Here is a 5,000-nt window from a genome sequence, read left to right as displayed (position 1 = left end):
CCTGTCACAGCACACAAACAATGGCAGGAATGAAAGACACAGATCTGCCACAACCATGGAATCGGAGCGCCGCCTGTCATGAGCCAAAAGTGCATCCTGACGTGACAAATCGGATAATACCGCAGGCATCCAATTACGATAATCACTATCAACGAACCTGCCGCCCCCCCCCCCAATACACCTTTCCCTACAACAATGTGTATCTGAACCTACGCTATATCGTACCTTAACCTAACCTATATCGTACCTTAACCTAACCTATATCGTACCTTAACCTAACCTATATCGTACCTTAACCTAACCTATATCGTACCTTAACCTAACCTATATCGTACCTTAACCTAACCTATATCGTACCTTAACCTAACCTATATCGTACCTTAACCTAACCTATATCGTACCTTAACCTAACCTATATCGTACCTTAACCTAACCTATATCGTACCTTAACCTAACCTATATCGTGCCTTAACCTAACCTATATCGTGCCTTAACCTAACCTATATCGTGCCTTAACCTAACCTATATCGTGCCTTAACCTAACCTATATCGTGCCTTAACCTAACCTATATCGTGCCTTAACCTAACCTATATCGTGCCTTAACCTAACCTAATTTGTGCCTTAACCTAACCTAATTTGTGCCTTAACCTAACCTAATTTGTGCCTTAACCTAACCTAATTTGTGCCTTAACCTAACCTAATTTGTGCCTTAACCTAACCTAATTTGTGCCTTAACCTAACCTAATTTGTGCCTTAACCTAACCTAATTTGTGCCTTAACCTAACCTAATTTGTGCCTTAACCTAACCTAATTTGTGCCTTAACCTAACCTAATTTGTGCCTTAACCTAACCTAATTTGTGCCGTAACCTAACCTAATTTGTGCCGTAACGTAACCCATGTTGTGCCGTAACGTAACCCATGTTGTGCCGTAACGTAACCCATGTTGTGCCGTAACGTAACCCATGTTGTGCCGTAACGTAACCCATGTTGTGCCGTAACGTAACCCATGTCGTGCCTTAACCTAACCCATGTTGTGCCTTAACCTAACCCATGTTGTGCCTTAACCTAACCCATGTTGTGCCTTAACCTAACCCATGTTGTGCCTTAACCTAACCTACGTTGTGCCTTAACCTAACCTACGTTGTGCCTTAACCTAACCTACGTTGTGCCTTAACCTAACCCATGTTGTGCCTTAACCTAACCCATGTTGTGCCTTAACCTAACCCATGTTGTGCCTTAACCTAACCCATGTTGTGCCTTAACCTAACCCATGGTGTGCCTTAACCTAACCCATGGTGTGCCTTAACCTAACCCACGTTGTGCCTTAACCTAACCTACGTTGTGCCTTAACCTAACCTACGTTGTGCCTTAACCTAACCCATGTTGTGCCTTAACCTAACCCATGTTGTGGCTTAACCTAACCCATGTTGTGCCTTAACCTAACCCATGTTGTGCCTTAACCTAACCCATGGTGTGCCTTAACCTAACCCATGGTGTGCCTTAACCTAACCCATGTTGTGCCTTAACCTAACCCATGTTGTGCCTTAACCTAACCCATGTTGTGCCTTAACCTAACCCATGTTGTGCCTTAACCTAACCCATGTTGTGCCTTAACCTAACCCATGTTGTGCCTTAACCTAACCCATGTTGTGCCTTAACCTAACCCATGTTGTGCCTTAACCTAACCCATGTTGTGCCTTAACCTAACCCATGTTGTGCCTTAACCTAACCCATGTTGTGCCTTAACCTAACCCATGTTGTGCCTTAACCTAACCCATGTTGTGCCTTAACCTAACCCATGTTGTGCCTTAACCTAACCCATGTTGTGCCTTAACCTAACCCATGTTGTGCCTTAACCTAACCCATGTTGTGCCTTAACCTAACCCATGTTGTGCCTTAACCTAACCCATGTTGTGCCTTAACCTAACCCATGTTGTGCCTTAACCTAACCCATGTTGTGCCTTAACCTAACCCATGTTGTGCCTTAACCTAACCCATGTTGTGCCTTAACCTAACCCATGTTGTGCCTTAACCTAACCCATGTTGTGCCTTAACCTAACCCATGTTGTGCCTTAACCTAACCCATGTTGTGCCTTAACCTAACCCATGTTGTGCCTTAACCTAACCCATGTTGTGCCTTAACCTAACCCATGTTGTGCCTTAACCTAACCCATGTTGTGCCTTAACCTAACCCATGTTGTGCCTTAACCTAACCCATGTTGTGCCTTAACCTAACCCATGTTGTGCCTTAACCTAACCCATGTTGTGCCTTAACCTAACCCATGTTGTGCCTTAACCTAACCCATGTTGTGCCTTAACCTAACCCATGTTGTGCCTTAACCTAACCCATGTTGTGCCTTAACCTAACCCATGTTGTGCCTTAACCTAACCCATGTTGTGCCTTAACCTAACCCATGTTGTGCCTTAACCTAACCCATGTTGTGCCTTAACCTAACCCATGTTGTGCCTTAACCTAACCCATGTTGTGCCTTAACCTAACCCATGTTGTGCCTTAACGTAACCCATGTTGTGCCTTAACCTAACCTATAATGTGCCTTAACCTAACCTAAAGTGCGCCGTAACCTAAACTATATTGCGCCTTAACCTGACGCACGTTGTCGCTGAACCTGCTCTGTAATTGTTATGCAACCCGTTAAAGTAGTGTAGTGTTGCCTAACCGCAACCCTCGCAATATAGTTCGCTACTCGCACTGCCCGGTCCCCTGTGTATCGCGTCATGTTAAACACCTTGCAGGTGTTGCTGACTTTCCACATGCTCCTGCTATACACTGTAGTGTGGATAGCAGCAGGACGTACATGCCCCCCCCCCCTTCCCCCCTGCCTTCGCAAGCTGGTCGGTGAGAAGTTTGCATGTTCAATGCCCTTCGCATGCCGACGTACTCAGCCTACGTTGTGGTACGGCCTGTCACCTGTCCGCCGATGTACGCAAAACCCACAAACTGTACTGCACATTGCTCCGTATGTACTGAATGATACATCGTGGCCCATGTGACCGTATGACGACAGCGCCTAGCAACGGCGGACCATACAGTCCAAATATTGTGCACGCAGCTACGTGTCGTCTCCCTATAAGAGCTGGATTGCAGTGTGGTACGCCATACAGACGTGTGGGAGGAACGGACGCCCTGGATGGCGATCAGCATGAGCAGTCTGTTGATGTAGTGGAGCGTGTATTCGGACGTAGTCGTCTCTTCTCACACACCGTGATAGCATGTTGCACCGCGTTCCACATCTGCGACATGCTGCAGAGGCGGGCTGACAGTCGTTCGCGCAATGGACACCGCATACGTACGGGGTCTACCTTCCACGTGTTCTCTAGGCGTGCACATGTTGTTGCGTCTATGTGGGCAGACGTAGTGTGTTGTGACACCTGACACAGGCATGCAATACTCGTTGCAAATGGCGATGGACGTGTACGTTTGCTGGTGACGTTACGCAAATGAACAACCGGTAACCCGTTGTGGTGCGGTTGTTCTCGCTAGAGGTGAATCAGTGTTGGCGACGATCGGTCGAGCTATTAACCGGTTGTTTCAGGGATACCCACCATGCCCACGAACGTGAAAGGGGACCCACCATGCCCACGAACGTGAAAGGGGATCTGGGTGTGAGGCGATACGCGGCGGTGGCTGGGTGGGACCGTCCCCGGCCGGTGAGGGGGGGCCGCCCGGCGTGCTGGCAGCGCGGTGCGTGGGCGCACGCGCTACAGCCGGCTGGTGGGGGCGGCCGGTGGCAGGCGCGCCGGCCGACGGACGCGGCAGGCGGCGCAGCTGCGCGCCGGCGCCCCCTGCTCGCGGCGCCTTGCGGCCAAAGTAGGTCCTCGCGGGCCCGGTGCGAAGCGCGGTGGCCATCTGCAGTGTGCTGGTCCGATTGAGGACTTTGTGCGCTGAGGATGCGCCGCCGCCCGGCGCTCGGCGCCGCGACGCCGTCTGCTGCTCGGTCGCCCCAGCGGTTCTCGCAGGTGGTTTGTATCGCAGCTGTGCGGACGTGTTGGCGCGTGCGCTGTGCTGGGAGAGTTCGCTTCGGCACCCAAGTAGGGCTTTTGTCCTTCTGTGGCGCTGGCGTTGGAGCTGCCGGTCACCGTAGGTGGCGCGTGTTGTCTCCCGCCGGCAATGCCACGACAGCACGCTCCCGGGCCTCTGTCGGCAGCGGCAAGCTCAGTTGGGAGCACGGGTGGTCGCACCTAAAGCGTCTACTCGCCTAACTCCGGGCGATTGCGCCTCTCTCGAACCCGACCAAGTACTTAGGACGGCGCTGCGCGCCGCCGGGACCTGAGAGGGTTTCGAGGTGTGTTGTGCAGGGGAGCTCAGCCTCCTCCTGTTTGCAGAATAATTGAGCGGACGCTTGCGTGTTCGCGCGGGCCCCCGGGACACACTCCCGGGCGGCCGGCTGCTCAGCTCTAGTTGACGCAGCTCCCTGGTTGATCCTGCCAGTAGTCATATGCTTGTCTCAAAGATTAAGCCATGCATGTCTCAGTACAAGCCGCATTAAGGTGAAACCGCGAATGGCTCATTAAATCAGTTATGGTTCCTTAGATCGTACCCACGTTACTTGGATAACTGTGGTAATTCTAGAGCTAATACATGCAAACAGAGTCCCGACCAGAGATGGAAGGGACGCTTTTATTAGATCAAAACCAATCGGTCGGCTCGTCCGGTCCGTTTGCCTTGGTGACTCTGAATAACTTTGGGCTGATCGCACGGTCCTCGTACCGGCGACGCATCTTTCAAATGTCTGCCTTATCAACTGTCGATGGTAGGTTCTGCGCCTACCATGGTTGTAACGGGTAACGGGGAATCAGGGTTCGATTCCGGAGAGGGAGCCTGAGAAACGGCTACCACATCCAAGGAAGGCAGCAGGCGCGCAAATTACCCACTCCCGGCACGGGGAGGTAGTGACGAAAAATAACGATACGGGACTCATCCGAGGCCCCGTAATCGGAATGAGTACACTTTAAATCCTTTAACGAGTATCTATTGGA

General features: G+C 51.1%; 1 non-coding gene across 1 annotated transcript in view; it reads left to right on the top strand.

The window, feature by feature from the left end:
* Nucleotides 1-4,432: 4,432 nt before the first annotated feature.
* Nucleotides 4,433-5,000, top strand: part of LOC126432405 (small subunit ribosomal RNA) — a 1,909-nt gene continuing 1,341 nt past the window's right edge. The window contains exon 1 of the ribosomal RNA XR_007577942.1: nucleotides 4,433-5,000. This exon is cut by the window's right edge and continues 1,341 nt beyond it. This is a non-coding gene — a ribosomal RNA (small subunit ribosomal RNA).

This window comes from Schistocerca serialis, unplaced genomic scaffold (assembly GCF_023864345.2).
Source record: "Schistocerca serialis cubense isolate TAMUIC-IGC-003099 unplaced genomic scaffold, iqSchSeri2.2 HiC_scaffold_1133, whole genome shotgun sequence".
Lineage (NCBI taxonomy): Eukaryota > Metazoa > Arthropoda > Insecta > Orthoptera > Acrididae > Schistocerca > Schistocerca serialis.
Note: the sequence above shows the minus strand (reverse complement) of the source record. Positions and strands in the feature narration are given on the sequence as shown.